The 19,973-nt window shown below is 42.9% G+C and overlaps 1 non-coding gene across 1 annotated transcript; it reads left to right on the top strand.

The window, feature by feature from the left end:
* The first annotated feature begins 17,880 nt into the window (after positions 1-17,880).
* On the top strand, positions 17,881-17,955 carry Trnal-caa. Its single transcript has one exon. It is a non-coding gene; the product is annotated as a tRNA-Leu (tRNA).
* Positions 17,956-19,973: the final 2,018 nt, after the last annotated feature.

Genomic DNA, 19,973 nt, shown 5'->3' with positions numbered 1-19,973 from the left:
GTATAATCTACTCTACCAAAGTACTAATATCAGTGAGTTCAGGCACAGAGAACATGCCTTTATTTCCTATTTTGCAAGTAATGGAGCACCGACATTTTGCAATGACATTGCTGGCCTAATGAAAGTGCTGAACTTCACCTATGTTTCATTGGAGTGGAGACTTTCCTTAGATGCATTAAAAACAAGTCTCAAGGGCGTTTTGATCCCTAACGGAAATAAAATACCCTCTGTTCCAGGAGCTTACGCCTGCCTGACCAAAGAAAATTACGAATTCGTACAAAGGAAGCTAAATTCATTACGATACAATGAATACAAATGGAAAATATGTGCAGATTTGAAAGTAATTGCTATGGTACTGGGAATGCAACAAGTATACCTGTTTTCTTTGCGAGTGGGATAGTCGAGACAAGAATTCTCACTACGTGGAAAAGGAATGGCCTAGGCGGAGATGGAAAATGGGCGAAAAGAATGTACAACGTAAAAGTCTGGTAGCTCCTGAAGATATACTACTTTCACCGCTTAACATCCAGCTTGGCCTAATGAAACAATTCGTAAAGGCCATGGATCCAAGAGGCAGTGAATTTGCATATCTAGCTACCAGATTCCCCCGTCTTTCAGCTGCAAAAATAAATGAAGGTGTATTTGTGGGAAAACAAATCAAGGAGCTCCAGAAAGATGCAATTGTTGAAGCATGTTTCACTGACAGAGAAAAGACAGGATGAGACTTTCAAGATGGTGTCAGAAAACTTCCTCAGAAGAAAAAGAACTACTAACTGCAAAGCAATGGTGAAAGATATGATCAAAGCATATCAAGATCTGGGGTCCAGTATGTCTTTGAAGGTACATATGATGGACTCTCATCTGGACTACTTCAAAGACAGTTGTAGTGACATATCTGATAGACATGGTGAAAGATTCTATAAAGACATTTGTACAACATGAAGGCGTTGTGAAGGGAAGTGGATACCTTCTATGTTAGCAGATTATTGCTGGATTGTCATTCGAGAGAAGAAGGATTCACAATACAAGAGAAAATAGTGATGTGCATTACAATTTTTTTGTCAATTTTCTGTAATTTCTCATGTCAAATAAATGCTGCAAAGCGTATACACAAAGATTACTATTTTATGTGTTAGATCTCACCCTCCATTAATGTGATAAATTTATAACATCACAAAACGTGAGTTTATTTATCGAATTTCACCTCATGTTTGCTGCACTATGTCAGAAATAAAAATTACGATTACTCATAAACTATTCCTGAAAAAAAACTAAAAACTGTACAACTAGGATCACGATGTATTTTTTCAGAAATGGTAAAAAAAAAAGTTGGTGTAACAGCCCGACTAATATCAAATAATAAGATTTCACAGAGCGGGCATTTCATATAAATTTTCAGAAACAAACAACTCACTAAGCTGTGTAAACTACAATTACATCAAAAGTTTACATTTTCTCCTTTAATAGTCAGGTTCGGGGAAACTTCAACCTTGAACTCATCCGGCCAAGGGAACAGTTCTAAACTATTAGAATTACACTCAGACCACTGAACAGGAAAAACTCTAAAATTCAAACAACGTTTAGTTGTGATGCCAAAGCGCCTAGAATCTGGATAAAGAAAATACTGAGAAGGCTCCAGGGGGAAATGCAATAATTTACACAATTTTTTATATTTCTATGTGAGTCATCGGTCTTCTGACTGGTTTGATGCTTCCTGCCAAGAATTCCCCTCCTGTGCCAATCTCTTCATCTCAGAGTAGCACTTGCAACCGACGACTTCAATTGTTTGCTGTATGTATTCCAGCCTCTGTTTTCCTCTACACTTTGTACCCTCTACATCTCTCTCTAGTGCCATGGAAGTTATTCCAGATATCTTAACACTCATCCTAGCATCCAGTCCGTTCTTCTTGCCAATGTTTCCCATATACTTCTTTCCTCGCCGGTTCTGTGCAGAACCTCTTCATTCCTTATCTTGTCAGTCCACCTAATTTTTAACGTTTTTCTATAACACCACATCTCAAATGCTTCGATTCTCATCTTTTCGGGTTTTGCCACCGTCCATGTTTCACTGACATAAAATGCTGAACTCCAAACATATGTTTTCAGATATTTCTCCTCAAATTAAGATTATCTTTGATACTAATATTCTCTCGGCCAGGAATGCCCTTCCTGCCAGCACCATCCTGCTATTAGTGACCCCTTTGCCCCAATTGTCACGGATTATTTTTCTGCCTATGTGGCAGAATTCTTTAACTTCATATACTTCGTGATCGCCAATCCTGATGTTAAGTTCCTCGCTGTTCTCATTTCGCTACTTTTCGTTACTTTCGTCTCTCTTCGAATTACTCTCAATCTATATTCTGTACTCATTAGACAGTTCATTCCATTCAGCAGATCCTGTAATTATTCTTCATTCTCTCCGAAGATGGAAATGTGATCAATGAATCTTATCATTGATATCGCTCCATCTTGAATTTTAATTCCGATTTTGAACCTTACTTTTGTTTCTGTAATTGCGTCTTCGATGTATAGGTTGAACAGTCGCGGCGAAAGACTACACCCCTGTCTTACACTCACTTTAATCCCAGCACTTTCTTCTATGCTCCCACTCTTACTGTTCCCTCTTGTTTCTTGTTCATTATGTATGTATACAGTAATCAATATTGCTTACTGGAACACAAGAGAACCTAGATATAAATGTGTCGACCAGGAAACAGGAAGTATCACAGGCACAGGCCATCGCGCCATGCAGCGCGCCCACACGGCAGGACTGCCAAGAGGACACCACACGGCCGAAATACGGACGAAGGGGCTGTGCTGGCGTTCAGCTGCCACCGAACACATTTTTGTCACGGGGCAAACACAGGCAAGCAGCGGCAGCGTTCCCGTCGTAGCGACTGCCACAGTAAATCTTAATTATTGCTTAGAGCAGGAGATTGAGCCTCCCAAAATTCTAATTATTACAACAGTGTCGTAAATTCGGTCAATACTGTGGCAACATCACACCAGACCGTGATGTCTTCGAAAATTACGCTGATGTACAACAGAATGAGAATGAATTAAGATAAGGATCCGCTAAGGCCTAGGACGCAGATCACGAAAAATTTTAATTGCTATTTACAATTTGCCGTGGGTAACTGCATTCCCCCTCCCAACCAACGTGTACCACACCAGTTATACAGGCCAACTATAATTCATATATGAAGTCACAATATACGCTAAACGGGTTTAAAACAATATATTGTGTACATAGTTCCGCGTAGTCAGCGCGTACACAACTTTCCCACTAGATCGTGCCCCACTAAGCACAACAGCGCAGGCGCAGCACTCGTCCGTCTCCGCACTACGAGATGGCGCTGTCTTAGAGACGGACCAAATTCTGCTTCCACTGATCCGCGTATTAATATGTAACGCAGCCAATGAGATTGCTGCTAACGTAGAATCTTTTCTCCTCGCGGATCACACTCGCGCAGTGATACCTGAACGCTCGAGGTATTATAACGAGTGTACAGACCTCCGATTAGTCAGTCTGCATCAGTCTGTGCCTAATAAGATTATCATATTCCTGTACATAGCCATGAAGATAAACGTATAGACACTTTGTCAAGTATCAGAGATAGGTGAGAATAAGATTAACGTATCATGACCAAAGGAACTTCAGATTGTCAATTGTCAATAGCATTCAGAACCAAGTTAAGTTATTTTTATGCTTGTTATTATTTTAATAAATGTGTGTGAAAATTAATCAAGTGCTGTTTAAAGTTGGTCACCGTCAACCTGCTACTCTAAGCTTGCAAGTGGCATTTCTATCGTCTGACCTAACGGCAGAAGATAAACACGCCACGATAAGACCAGGAGACATATTGCTGACACTCGCCTACTTCGTTAGAGCGACAAGTCAAGTAATCTGATGGCGTGTGTATGAAGGTCTTGGAGTATGCACACCACACAATACATTACACAACCTATAACATCAAAATACCAAAATTTCTCTTACTTAATTTCTCGGTTTCATTAATATTAAACATAAGGTTTAAAAATCTCATTTGCCAATTCAAGATTAATAATGTCCTGCCTACATTTGTGTGGACACACCAGATGGCAACTCTAATGTTAATTCTGTTATCTTCTCTGGCTGCAGACCATTCAGAAGAAGGACAATACACCTTGGCAGACACCAAACCCTCATGGTCATTAAAGGATACGGGAGGAAAACTACACCTTTAAGCCTCAACCGTACCCTTAAGCCTCATCCGCACGGCAGAGGCAAGGAGAAGATGAACTTTCCAACATCAGGGACGCCCCTCAACATCAGTTATTAGCCACAGCACGTTCCAAGGACGCAACGCAACTGAAGCTACCACACATCGCTAACGACCAATCACTTCTTGAGCAACTCCACACTCAAGCGCTCGCCGTCGACCCATCCCAACGCAGCTCTGCGCACGTCACGGCAGGACTATCTCGCCGCTGTAGCCACCCGCCCACGGGTGACGGAAAGCTGGCAAAGATGAAGTTCTGCGGTCGAAGATCGATCCTATCGATCCGCCGCGGCTCAATCATGATGACTTCCTTCTTCGACTGCGAGGACCCTCCGCTTGTCGAATACCTCAAGCTTGGAACCAAAATCAGTGCGCAGTGCTCTGAATGCACTTCGCAGAAACTGCGACACGACATAAAGTCAAAACGCCCAGGAGTGGTATCGGACAGAATCTTCCTGTTGCACGATAATGTTCGCCCCCACACTGCCGATCGAACGAAGGCGATGCTTCAGCGATGTGGTTGGGAAACACTGTAACAGACTCCGCCATACAGCCCGGATCTTCCAACGAGTGATTTTCACATCTTTGCCGACCTGAAGAAAGACATGCACGTACGTCGGTTTCAGTCTGACGAGGAAGTGTAAGAGCGAATGTGGTTGCCCGTCAGCAGCTGACAGCGTTCTAGGAAACAGGAATTGATCGTCTCATCTCCCCATGGGATGAAAGTCTTCACGTATGTGGGGATTATTTTTGAATGGAACCATTCCATGGTCCCATTGTGGCTCCCGTTCGGTTTCTATTTGACTGTCCGTTATACACTACTGCCCATTCAAATTGCTACACCAAGAAGAAATGCAAATGATAAATGGGTATTCATTGGACAGATATGTTATACTAGAACCGACATGTGGTTACATTTTCACGCAATTTGGGTGTATATATCCTGAGAATCAGTACCCAGAACAACCACCTCTGACCGTAATAACGGCCTTGATACGCCTGGGCATTGAGTCAAACAGAGCTTGGATGGCGTGTACAGATACAGCTGCCCTTGCAGCTTCAACACGATACCACAGTTCATCAAGAGTAGTGACTGGCGTATTGTGACGAGCCAGTTGCTCGGCCACCACTGACCAGACGTTTTCAATTTATGAGAGATCTGGAAAATGTGCTGGCAGGGCAATAGTCGAACATTTTCTGTATCCAGAAAAGCCCGTACAGGACCTGCAACACGCGGTCGTGCACTATCCTGCTGAAATGTAGGGTTTCGCAGGAATCGAATGAAGGGTAGAGTCACGGGTCGTCACACATCTGAAATGTAACGTCCACAGTTCAAAGTGCCGTCAATGCGAACAAGAGGTGACCGAGACGTGTAACCAATGGCACCCCATACCATCACGCCGGGTGATACGCCAGTATGGCGTAAGCCTAAGCTAGTTGAGATCTACACATCGAGAGCAATAGAAATAATTTCAGCAACGACAGGGAAGTTGTGTCCTCAAGGATGGCGCACATAAAATGTGGTACATACACGAACTGATTGTGTGTGGACTGCTAACAGAGTAAGTGCCTAGGTCATTTAAAAACTTCAAATCGTATTCCTGGCCACCTGACGAAACGGACGTACACATTAACAACGAAGTAGACAGTCCCTGTTTTTCATATTATTCGAGATTAATGTTTATATTTCGTGGCAAATTTGCCAAATTATGAGAACTCGAAGACTGAACAGTATAGTGCTCCAAGAGAACTTACTGGCACGGCACAGAATCTTGGCTCTAGTTCGGAGATTCAACTGAGCGAAGCCTTTTGAAATCGAAGAGAGGTAATAGTTTTTTGAAAGATTACGATGAATCTGTTCCTGGCGAAGGAATCCTGGGATTTGGTTGAGAAGAAGTGGGGAAAATCCTGTGCGAAGAAGGATTTGTTCGTGTGGGCAGAACCTTCGACCGTTGCTCGAAACAATTTAAAACACCATTCACAATGCACCTCGACGTCGGAAGCATACAAGACGTGACGAAGCTATCTTCTGTTCTATTTCCTTTGCTAACAGACAAAATTCAAAATAAACGGGAAAGACTCGGAATGAAAAATAAGATACGCAGGTGGTTGGTTACGGAAAACTGAAAAGTTAGACTCTGAAACGGATACAACTAAAGCTATGAAAACTGTGGTCCCCAAGATATCCCCCTCTGTTGGAATTTTGACTTCAGTCATTCTTTGTAGAGGAAAAGACAAGAATGGGGATTAACGGGTTAATATATGGACAGAGGAGAAGTCCGATTGTTTTGAGACAGCAGCTCACATCTACTAAACAGTGTTGATGAAGCGTGCTTGATAATAATGGAGGAAATGCCCAGTGAAGCAAAGGTCACACAATATGAAGACTATACCGCCAATCAACGGATAGAAAATTCTACTATAGCAATTGAAAAGGGAAATATTTAACCAGCCAAAATGAAACACAAATGGTGTAAAACGATGGGATGGGAAACCTGAAGTAATGAAACTATCCGAACATATACTTTCTAATAAAGATGCTAAAGGAGGAAGCAGTAATGCTGTATTTTGAAATGAAAAAGAGTCCATTTGCCCAACACTACAATGGCAGACAACAATGCAAACTAGCCACAGACTGCACACAGCACAGCCAGTGATTTTCGTACAGAGCGCTACGTGGCGTTGTTGTTGTTGTTGTTGTTGTTGTGGTCTTCAGTTCTGAGACTGGTTTGATGCAGCTCTCCATGCTACTCTATTCTGTGCAAGCTTCTTCATCTCCCAGTACCTACTGCAACCTACATCCTTCTGAATCTGCTTAGTGTATTCATTTCTCGGTCTCCCTCTACAATTTTTACCCTCCACGCTGCCCTCCAATACTAAATTGGTGATCCCTTGATGCCTCACAACATGTCCTACCAACCGATCCCTTCTTCTGGTCAAATTGTGCCACAAACTTCTCTTCTCCCCAACCCTATTCAATACTTCCTCATTAGTTATGTGATCTACCCATCTAATCTTCAGCATTCTTCTGTAGCACAACATTTCGAAAGCTTCTATTCTCTTCTTGTCTAAACTATTTATCGTCCATATTTCACTTCCATACATGGCTACACTCCATACAAATACTTTCAGAAAAAACTTCCTGACACTTAAATCTATACTCGATGTTAACAAATTTCTCTTCTTCAGAAACGCTTTCCTTGCCATTGCCAGTCTACATTTTATATCCTCTCTACTTCGACCATCATCAGTTATTTTGCTCCCCAAATAGCAAAACTTCTTTACTACTTTAAGTGTCTCATTTCCTAATCTAATTCCCTCAGCATCACCCGAGTTAACTCGACTACATTCCATTATCCTCGTTTTGCTTTTGTTGATGTTCAACTTATATACTCCTCTCAAGACACTGTCCATTCCATTCAACTGCTCTTCCAAGTCCCTTGCTGTCTCTGACAGAATTACAATGTCATCAGCGAACCTCGAAGTTTTTATTTCTTCTCTATGGATTTTAATACCTACTCTGAATTTTTCTTTTGTTTCCTTTACTGCTTGCTCAATATACAGATTGAATAACATCGAGGAGAGGCTACAGCCCTGTCTTACTCCCTTCCCAACCACTGCTTCCCTTTCATGTCCCTCGACTCTTATAACTGCCATCTGGTTTCTGCACAAATTGTAAATAGCCTTTCGCTCCCTGTATTTTACCCCTGCCACCTTTAGAATTTGAAAGAGAGTATTCCAGTCCACATTGTCAAAAGCTTTCTCTAAGTCTACAAATACTAGAAACGTAGGTTTGCCTTTCCTTAATCTTTCTTCTAAGATAAGTCGTACGGTCAGCATTGCCTCACGTGTTCCAGTATTTCTACGGAATTCAAACTGATCTTCCCCGAGGTCGGCTTCTACTAGTTTTTCCATTCGTCTATAAAGAATTCGTGATAGTATATTGCAGCTGTGGCTTATTAAACTGATTGTTCGGTAAATTTCACATCTGTCAACACCTGATTTCTTTGGGATGGGAATTATTATATTCTTCTTGAAGTCTGAGGGTATTTCGCCTGTTTCCTACATCTTGCCCACCAGATGGTAGAGTTTTGTCAGGACTGGCTCTCCCAAGGCCGTCAGTAGTTCCAATGGAATGTTGTCTAATCCGGGGGCCTTGTTTCGACTCAGGTCTTTCAGTACTCTGTCAAACTCTTCACGCAGTATCGTATCTCCCATTTCATCTTCATCTACGTCCTCTTCCATTTCCATAATATTGTCCTCAAGTACATCCCCCTTGTATAGACCCTCTATATACTTCTTCCATCTTTCTGCTTTCCCTTCTTTGCTTAGAACTGGGTTTCCATCTGAGCTCTTGATGTTCATACAAGTGGTTCTCCTATCTCCAAAGGTCTCTTTAATTTTCCTGTAGGCAGTATATATCTGACCCCTAGTGAGATAAGCCTCTACATCCTTACATTTGTCCTCTAGCCATCCCTGCTTAGCCATTTTGCACTTCCTGTCGATCTAATTTTTGAGACGTTTGTATTCCTTTTTGCCTGCTTCAAACAGCCTACTTACAAAACAAAAAAAAAGAACCTCAACTCCATCCTCATAGGCTATGAAGGTCCAACGATTCCGGCCAGCCGCCGTGTCATCCTCGGTCCACAGGTGTCACCGGACGCGGATGTGGAGCGGCATGTGGTCAGCAAATGGCTCTTCCGGGTGTACGTCAGTTTACGAGACCGGAGCCGCTACTTCTCAATCAAGCAGCTCCTCAGTTTGCCTCAGAACGGCTCGGCAGACCGGATGGTCACCCATCCAACTCGTAGCACAGCCCGACAGCGTTGAACTTCGGTGATCTGACGGGAACCGGTGATAAGACTGCGACATGGTCGTTGGCAGACCATTGTCCTTGCTCTTCCAAAAACGTAGAAGGTACCTACGTATAGTGAAAGGGTTGAAAACAATTATAAAACTATATTTCAGAAAATGACTAAAATCTCTTTCTTCCTTATAAACCAATTCAATGAGGAATTCATAATCATAAAGTAATTCATAGGATTTGTCGACCATGAAAAAGCATTCGACAACGTCAGATGAAGGAAGATGTGCGAAATTCTGAGGAAAATAGGGGTAAGCTAGAGAGAGACGGGTAATATACAACATGTACAAGAGCCAAGAGGGAATAATAACAGTGGAAGAAAAAGAGCGAAGTGCTCAAATTAAAAACGGTGTAAAGCAGGGATGTAGTTTTTCACTCCTATTATTGAGTTCATAGATCGAAGAAGCAGCGATGTAAATAAAAGGACGGTTCAAGAGCGGAATTAAAATTGAGGGTGGAAGGACATCAGTGATAAGATCTGCTGATGATATTGCTTCCCTTAGTAAAAGTAAAGAAGAACTACAGGAACAGTCTAATGAGGACAGAATATCGATTGAGAGTAGATCGAAAGTAATGAGAAGTAGCAGGAACGAGAATAGCGAGAAACATAACATCAGGATTGATGGTCCCAAAGTAGATGTAGTCAAGGAATTCTACTACCTAAGCAGCAAAATAACCAATGACGGACGGAGCAAAAAGGACATCAAAAGCAAACTTGCACTGGCAGAAACGATTTCCTGGCCATCTACTAGTATCAAACATAGGCCTTTACATGAAGAAGTAATTTCTGAGTCTCTACTTTTGGACCACAGCATCGTGTGGTAGTGAAACATGGACAGTGGGAATACTGGAACATAAAATAATCGAAGTATTGGGATGTATTGCTACAGAAGTATGTTGAGAATTAGGTGGGCTGATGCAGTAAGGAGTGAGGAGGGCTGTTTCAAAACCGTTAGAAAACTGATGCCTAAAAAATAATTAGTTAGATTTGCAGTAATATTGTAGAAAGTAATAATTAAAAAAACATGCCTATACACTGTGTGCAAAGCCAGTCCTAAGCTTGGATAAAATTTGAAGGAATGTTGTTATTATTAAGATGGTCGGGAAATCGACAGCTAAAATATATCTGGTCGGAATTACCACGTCGACGACATGGGAAAGCCCACAACTCCGACTTGACGGCCACATGTGTTAGAGATGTTGGTGCGAGAGGTCGCCGCTTTCTGTGTTAAATTTCACGCTCTGTACACCCTAAAATCACAAGTTTTAAGGCATTCTTCCCTGGTATACATAAAAGCATAAAAAGTAAAATATCATTGTTCGCTGTTTTCCCACCAGCTGTAATTTTAACGACAGTGCAGACTGTGGTGTCATGTGTTGATACCGCCTCCCATCTACATCTACATCTACGTGATTACTCTGCTGTTCACAATAAAGTGCCTGGCAGAGGGCTCAATGAACCACCTTCAAGCTGTCTCTCTACCGTTCCACTCTCGCACGGCACACGGGAGAAACGAGCACTTAAATTTTTCTGTGCGAGCCCTGATTTCTCTTATTTTATCGTGATTATCATTTCTCCCTATGTAGGTGTGTGGCAACAAAATGTTTTCGCAATCGGAGGAGAAAATTGGTGATTGAAATTCATGAGAAGATCCAGTCACAACAAAAAACGCCTTTGTTTTAATGATTGCCACTCCATTTCACGTATCATGTCTGTGACACTATCTCCCCTATTTCGCGATAATACAAAAAAGAACTGCCCTTCTTTGTACTTTTTCAATGTCATCCGTCAGTCCCACTTGATGCGGATCCCACACCGCACAGCTGTAGTCCAGAATGGGGCGGACAAGCGTGGTGTAAGCAGTCTCTTTAGTGTTCTGCCAATGAATCACACTCTTTGGTTTGCTCTACCCAGATTATTATCTATGTGATCGTTCCGATTTAGGTTATTTGTATTTGTAATCCCTAAGTATTAAGCTGAATTTACAGTCTTCAGATTAGTGTGACTTATCGCGTAATCGAGGTGTCACACTGTTGATGTCGGAATTGTGAGGTTCTCTCTGTCGCCGATAGCGGTCGCGTGGAACCTGGTGGACGCAGCTGTGCACGCATGCAGAGTTACGCCTCCAGCGGTACTGGACTGAAAGCACTCTCTACCCCCGCGATATAGGACGCCAGTAGTTGCTAGACACCCACGGTTGGACCCCTCTTCACTATGACGGTATCATTCGTGGTTAGTTCAGATAGCCTCTCTCATTGTTGCTATTGGACTGCTGGACTGTCTTTTGCTGAATTATTGGTAATGAGTCGTCGTATGCTTGGAGAAATACAAGTTCAATAAATCTTGTTTACTGCGTTAACATGTTCGCCTATCATTTCTGCTCCTGTCCACCTCTCTTACGACGACAGTTGCCACACCACTGTGTAGCCCACCTCTCCTTTCTGTTGTGTACGAAGTCGTAGATAGCACAGACCGCCGAAGGGGTGCCTGTAGGTCTGCAAACAGTTCACCCCGCGAAGTCAGTAAATGTGGCGAAAACAAACGTGAGACGAGGTGAGGGCCTGCGGTGAAATGGCGGCCGTCTGGCACTCCGGCGCGTGCAGGCCGGGTACTTAAAGCGCTGGCTTTTTGTGCGCTTGCGAAAAACCACTCGTCCGATGATTATTGTCAGCCCGAGCGTGCCTAACGGCAGCGGCGCGGCCCTGCTCTGCGGCAATACGAGGCCTCCCCTCCCCGCGTCACCTGCACGAAATGGGGACAGCTGCCCTACCTGGAGCCGAGTGCGCGCGGGTGAGGAGTGAGTGACATTTCACGGGCGCTCTTCTGCCGCAGCGGGCACTGGCAGTCGAAATCAAGGGCACGCAGGTGGCTGGCTGGGCGTCAAATTTTATGAGGCAGTCCTAATCGACACCGTCAGAGAGGAATTCGAATGTGGTAGTCTGAAATTTAGACCTACCGGGTAAACAAAAAGTCAGTATAAATTTGAAAACTTAATAAACCACGGAATAATGTAGATGGAGAGGTAAAAATTGACACATATGCTTGGAATGGCGGGGGGTTTTATTAGAACCAAAAAAACAAAGTTCACAAAATGTCCGACAGATCGCGCTGGACAGCAAAACTGCTACCGTGACGGGTGAGAGGTACGCCGAAATGTTACAGAATCGCAGCATCCCCAGCCTGGCTGATGAACACCTGCTGGAACGTACGATGTTTATGCCGGATGGCGCTTCACCCCATATTGCTAGACGCATGAAAGATCTCTTGTGCGCGTCGTTTGGTGATGATCGTGTGCTCAGCCGCCACTTTCGTCATGCTTGGCCTCCCAGGTCTGCAAACCTCAATCCGTGCGACTATCACCTTTGGGGCTACCTGAAGTCGCAAGTGTATTGTGATCGACCGACATCTCTAGCGATGCTGAAAGACAACATCCGACGCCAATGCCTCACCATGACTCCGGACATGCTTTACATTGCTGTTCACACCATTATTCCTCGACTACAGCTATTGTTGAGGAATGATGGTGGACATATTGAGCATTTCCTGTAAAGAACATCATCTTTGCTTTGTCTTACTTTGTTATGCTAATTATTACTATTCTGATCAAATTAAGCGCCATATGTCGGACATTTTTGAACTTTTGTATTTTTTTGGTTCTAATAAAACCCCATGTCATTCCAAACATGTGTGTCAATTTGTACCTCTCTATCTACGTTATTCCGTGATTTATTTAGTTTTCAAATTTATACTGACTTTTTGATCACCCTGTACTTCTAACTGGCGCCCAAGCTTGCATGTCAACAGATGTGTCCACAATCTGTTTTATAATTTTTTATCTATTTAACCCTCAGTGCAAAATTTTTTTCATTAACAATTCGCATCTAATTCTTACGCTGTAGTAGTTGTGTAAGCCGTTTCCTCTTAATGACATTGAAAGGGTCCTGTAACCACCTTTCATTAGTCCGTTAGCCCATTTTCACTAGCATTTCTCTTTCCTTTCCTTGTTTCTCTTTTCTCATAACTCTCATAGTGGTATGATTAAATGAATGTGCTTGTGTGTCACGTTGCTAGACGGTGGCGTAGTCTGCTATTGAAAGTTTACGATAGTCAAACAGATCCAGCAGCAGTTGTACAGAATAGCCAACTCTCGTAGTGGTCGAGTAGGCAAAGAGGTTTGCGCTACTTGTGAGAAATCCAACTGCGTTAGGTTGGTGGCGGAAATGGCATCTTTGGGTTTTCCGGTGGAGAAGGCTGGAGAAGAAAAAGGGTGGCAGTCTGCCGCCGGTACGAGAAGTGTCCACAGCTGTGCTCCAGTTGAAGAAGGGTGAGTTAGACTGACCGCGTGACTGAAAGACTGCTTTGTCTTGTCACAGCAAGGAATGCTAAACTTTGGGAGATCTTTCTTTTAGTAAATTTCTATAGCAGACTTGGGTCCGCTGGAAGAGCGCCACACAAAAATGCTTTTCTTTAATGTTTTAGGAATTAATGTTATCAGGAATTGTGTACATGCCTCACATCCATGTCTTTGGAATAAATGATTTTATCCATAATTTTCTCTTGTATTCCGAGGTTACGATTTTGCACCTAAGCCACTCACCTCATAGCTTTCCCGTTAGCACATCCAACGCGTTTCCTTATGCATAGGTCCAGTGCTTAGTTTCCTCTTTTATTTTAAATCAAAAGCTTTAGATTAAGTCTTATTTTCAGGTGCGTTGCTGGGAGCTGATCTTATGCCCAGTGTTCATGCATTTTCTATTTTATTTTAAATGTTTGATTCTCGTGAACAGTGCATCGGCAATACTATTAATTACATCGCATCCCTTATGAGCGACATCACAACGTACGCATTTTTATGAGTTTTTGGTCTGTGACCAAATTAATTTATTTTCCGACTCGTTCAAACCTTTGATTAGTTATATGGTTAGAGTCGGTGGCGACCCTAATCTTAAAGTAATAACCCGTAGAAAAAGGTTAGTTACATGTTTTATAATTCTTTATTTATTTAACCCCAACTGCATCATTTTTTCATTAACATTTCGCATATAATTCTTACGATGTAGTAGCGGTGTCAGCCGTTTCCTCTTAACGATATACAGGGTGATTCAAAAAGAATATCACAACTTTAAAAATGTGTATTTAATGAAAGAAACATAATATAACCTTCTGTTATACATCATTACAAAGAGTATTTAAAAAGGTTTTTTTTCACTCAAAAACAAGTTCAGAGATGTTCAATATGGCCCCCTCCAGACACTCGAGCAATATCAACCCGACACTCCAACTCGTTCCACACTCTCTGTAGCATATCAGGCGTAACAGTTTGGATAGCTGCTGTTATTTCTCGTTTCAAATCAGCAATGGTGGCTGGGAGAGGTGGCCGAAACACCATATCCTTAACATACCCCCATAAGAAAAAATCGCTGGGGGTAAGATCAGGGCTTCTTGGAGGCCAGTGATGAAGTGCTCTGTCACGGGCTGCCTGGCGGCCGATCCATCGCCTCGGGTAGTTGACGATCAGGTAGTTACGGACAGATAAGTGCCAATGTGGTGGCAGCTCTCTGCTAGCTCTGCGAGTCGATTTTCCTGGGCTGCGAACAAATGCTTGCTGGATGCGTGCTACATTTTCATCATTCGTTCTCGGCCGTCCAGAACTTTTCCCTTCGCACAAACACCCATTCTCTGTAAACTGTTTATACCAACGTTTAATACACCACCTATTAGGAGGTTCAACACCATACTTCGTTCGAAATGCACGCTGAACAACTGTCGTCGATTCACTTCTGCCGTACTCAATAACACACAAAGCTTTCTGTTGAGCGGTCGCCATCTTAGCATCAACTGACGCTGACGCCTGGTCAACAGCGCCTCAAGCGAACAAATGTACAACTAAATGAAACTTTATAGCTCCCTTAATTCGCCGACAGATAGTGCTTAGCTCTGCCTTTTGTCGTTGCAGAGTTTTAAATTCCTAAAGTTGTGGTATTCTTTTTGAATCACTCTGTATATTGAGTCATGGGAAGAGACTGGACACGACTCGGTCCTTCGCTGCTAAAACCCTTGCAGTGTACTTGCCTCCGACAATCCTGAAAGAAATGAGTTTCTGATGCCCAGTCTTCCAATCGTCGGAGACCTGACAAACAAGGAAATATCGCAGACTCGGCGTCATACTTCAAGCAAGATAAAACACACTTGCCTTGCTACATTTCAGCCACAATAATAGACCCCGCGCAAAACTTTTGACCATAATTCTGACAGCACGCAGTTATGATCTTCTGAAGAGTATAGCTTTGAAACAAATCATCTTGTGAATATTGCAGTCCTTATTTCAGGGTTGCTAAGAAAATTGGAGAGGCTATCCTTCTTATGCATGACACGGTTTTAGTTTTGTATTCACTCAGACATGTTTCAACACTTTTTGAGCTGTCTTCGATGGGCGTCTTCGTTTATTTTGCTTCTGCAAAATTGTGTTACATTTTAACCGTTAAAGAAACTTCTGGTACAAAATATTTACATTTGTAAAATGAGCGATTACTGATAGTTTGTTACATTAGTTTGCATGCAGTATAGAGTTGCGACATGTATCACTGTGCTGAGGAATTCTATGTTGTTTATTAGCAATATGTCTGAAAGTTTTTGTTTTGTAGCACACTTGGGAGTAAAGTGGATGTATGCGTTTGTTTACATATATCACATGAAGGTATTGGATGTTTATGCTACGAGTCGTAGCTTCAGGTCTACTACGCAATCTACTATCTGTCATCTGCAAACAGCAAAGCGTTAATTGGAAATATTGGCCGATGGTTCGCTGTGTATTCAGGATAGCACGCCTAAAAACAAAAAGCTTCAGTACTTTTACGAATCTTTTTTGGACCATTGGCTCGATAGTAAACATATGCCAAGAGAGATGTGGAACTGCAGTGGAAGGCGCCATTGCGTTAATAACGTCTCAGAGTGATGGAACCGAAGAATAAATACATTAATATCAAGCGATCACCAGTTTGACAGGCTAATTTTAAACTTTACTGGGGAAAATAGAATAAAGGTCAGCAATGAAAACTAACGAAACGATAGCAAAGGCCTTAGAGGAACACCAAACTGATGGGAACTTAAAATCATTTCTACATTTTGTGGCTTATGCACAGAAGTTACAATGACGAAGAAAACGTCAGAATCATTCAAAAGTTTGTAAGTATCGAAAAGAAGTTTAATGTGACTATTGGACGGCTTGTAAATGTTATAAATAGATTTTATGGGGGACTGAAAGAGACTACTTTCTCGTGCTGTTCCCTGGAAAAGACACAAAGTAGGCTAAATGTCTCTAGAAATTTGTAAAATATCCCATAATGAAGACAGACAAGGCTATCTGAAAGGCCAAGCTTTTTCTACAAAACTTTTGCAGCATTCGCCTTGAGAGGTTCTTAGAATCAAAATCTGTTTGGGTAGAAACCGAAGACAAAATCCTTGCAGCGGAAACGCAGGCAAATGATATGCAACTAAATCCCTACTCTGTCTCTCTATGTTAGAATATGAACAAACCAGCATGAAACTAGTAAAGATGGAATACACTGAAGTGCCAAATAAACTGGTACAGGCATGTGTATTCAAACATAGAGGTATGCAGACAGGCAGAGTACGGCGCTGTGGTCGGCAACGCCATGTCTGACGCAGTTGTTAGATCGGTTACTCCTGCTATAATAGTAGGTTATCAAGATTTAAGGAGACTGAACGTGGTGTAGTTGGCGCACGAGCGATAGCATTTCCGAGATAGCGATAGAGTGCGGATTTTCCCGTACGACCATTTCACGAATGTACCCGTGAATGTCAGAAATCCTGTAAAACATCAAATCTCCAACGTCACTGCAGCCGGAAAAAGATTTTGCAAGAACGGGACCAACGACGACTGAAGAGAAACGTTCAGCGTGACAGAACTGCAACTCTTCCGCAAATGTGTAAGCACTCCGACCATCAACTGCCAACGTTGATTGTCAGACACGAAATGTTTGATGCACCCAAGAAAATGACCTTCAAAATATGTAGCTTGAAGTGCTTCGGAAATACGCAGGAACAGACGAGGGGGAACCGGGCCAGTGAACACAACGTGCTCGAGTGAACTCCCAACTGTCCTGTGACGCCGAGGTAGTTTCGCACGATCTCCGGCGTTAAATGGCATGATATAATCACGCCTAATGTCAGGCGTGCTCGCTAGATGGAGATTAGCCCTCCCATTAATGAAGTTACCGGTGCGGCCTGGCTGCTGCCTGCATTCTAATGCGTCCTGGCGCCTGACGTCATTCGGTAATCGCTACAGAACCACTACGAGCCTGCCACAGGAAGAGGGAAATTTGAAACAAGTAATGAATACAGTAAAAAAGATTAGGTCCTAGAGATCCAAATGTCACTGTTTTGCTACAGCAGACTACTTTCAGCGTTTCATGCTGCAAATGGCAGCCGGCCGGAGTGACCGAGCGGTTCTAGGCGCTACAGGCTCGAACCGCGCGACCGCTACGGTCGCAGGTTCGAATCCTACTTCGGGCATGGATGTGTGTGATGTCCTTAGGTTAGTTAGCTTTAAGTAGTTCTAAGTTCTAGGGGACTTAGACCTAAGATGTTGAGTCCCATAGTGCTCAGAGCCATTTGAACAATTTAAAAAAAAAAAAAAATTTGTAAGGTTCACAGGAGAGCTTCTGCAAAATTTGGAAGATAGGAGACGAGGTACTGGCAGAAGTAAAGCTGTGAGGACGGGGCCTGAGTCGTGCTTGGGTAGCTCAGTTGGTAGAGCACTTGCCCGCAAAAGGCAAAGGTCCCGAGTTCGAGTCTCGGTCCGGCACACAGTTTTAATCTGCCAGGAAGTTTCATATCAACGCACACTCTGCTGCAGAGTGAAAATCTCATTCCATTTGCAGCTATGTCTGGTGCATCTCTACAGTGTATTCTTCGACAAATTCTCATTCAGGAGAAATTTAATGTAACTGTTACGAAGAAAAATAATCAATGACACTGTGGACCAATATTCACAATAGCGAAAAACAAAGAAGTTGCTTTTAGATGCAACTGAAGACCGGCGCCGTTTCTGTGGACTGATTACCTGATGTTAACACAAATAAGCTCTCCTTAAGTTGTCAGTGTCCATCCCTGGTAACTACTCTTGTAAATCTTCCAACAACATATTCACTAATCGTTGATTGAAGCACGACATATCCAATGGAGAATTGAAAAAAATACGGTTTACGACAATGCTTAATTTTGGCACCCTCTCCACTGATCTGCGATATATCTTTAACATCAGATATCGAGATCGATACCCTGCGATGTTCACTATCAACAACTCGTCTGGCGGCAAGTAAGATATACCGTATCGACCTGGAAGCTAACGTCTAGCCCAGGATAAAACTTGACATTTCAAAACGTGCGGATGCAAGAATGTGGATGGGTCCAAAGTGAACGGATGAGGCAGTTTCGGGAAGATTGTATTGTATTGTTTGGGGGAAAGACCAAACAGCGAGGTCATTGGTCCCATCGGATTAGGGAAGGACGGGGAAGGAAGCCGGCCGTGACCTTTCGAAGGAACCATCCCGGCATTTGCCTGGAGAGATTTAGGGAAATCACGGAAAACCTAAATCAGAATGGCCGGACGCTGGATTGAACCGTCGTCCCCCCGAATGCGAGTCCAGTGTACTAACTACCGCGCCACTTCGCTCGGTTTTCGGGAAGATAAAAATAAGAAATCCAGTGTTAATTACTGGTTCCAAGCGCTCCTTAGAGGGCGAAATATGTATTAAATTTTCGGGAATAAAGTCGGAATCTTTCTGCGATGATATGTCTAGTTAAAGAAGTACAGAAGAATTGTGGCTTTCAAGTACAGGCAAGTCAAATTACTATCAGTTCTACAAACAATTACTAAAAAACACTACAGCTCAATGTATTGATCAATAGGATCAGCAATTCAACAAGTCCATCCATCTAATTTGCTCTTTGTATCTGATACAATGAATTTGATGTTTGTTAATAGTTTAACAAAGGAAATGTTACCTTTAAAGTTCTAGTTGAATGTTGAACTGTTTCGCCCCATTTAAATATCGTGCTTTCTTTCTTTTTCTTAGTTATTCAAAATTCAGTTACTCACTTGCTACCCGACAGTAATAATTACGGTTTTTGTAAAAAAGATACAATAAATTATTTTAAATAACAAATTACTTCTCTACCAAGTTGTATTCCCGCTTTTAACAAATGTGCCACTGTTTATGTATTCGATACACTGAATGTAGATACATGATTCTGAGCTGAAATTACTCGGGAAACTGGCAAACTCTAGCGGGAACCAGGCCCGCCGCTCTTAGATACCTAAACAGTGGCCAAACTTAGTGGACAGACCGACTGTCCGAACACGCGCCTGGCGCACAGTAATTCCGCACGGTTCCAGGAGAACTCGCCGCTTCCGCTTGTCTTGCCGGCAGCAGCCTTCGGTATGCAGATGAGCACACTGTCCGGACCAGATCGGCCACTGTATTCGGGTGGTGTAATGGTAGAGGTCGGCAGGGGAGGGGGTGGCGCAGCCATAAACGTATGTTGTTGCTTTTGATATACAACCCCACAGGAGCCATCGGAGCCTATTGCAGAGGGGCGTAAGGTGTATTTATACACGGCGGCTGAAAGCAGAGGCGTGTGCGATCTGCGCACGCCCCCCTCGCAGGGTAAAAGCTATTTCCTGCGCGCAGATAAGTTATAGACCTACCACGGCGCCACAGTGCGTTGCTACCCCATCTCTTCCTCCAGCGCTCGCTGTGCTGGAATACGCTGCGGAAAAAAAAAAAAAATATTGAGAGGAGGTGGGTGTGGGGAAAGGGTT

Source organism: Schistocerca americana, chromosome 1, assembly GCF_021461395.2.
Source record: "Schistocerca americana isolate TAMUIC-IGC-003095 chromosome 1, iqSchAmer2.1, whole genome shotgun sequence".
Taxonomy (NCBI): Eukaryota; Metazoa; Arthropoda; class Insecta; order Orthoptera; family Acrididae; genus Schistocerca; species Schistocerca americana.
Note: the sequence above shows the minus strand (reverse complement) of the source record. Positions and strands in the feature narration are given on the sequence as shown.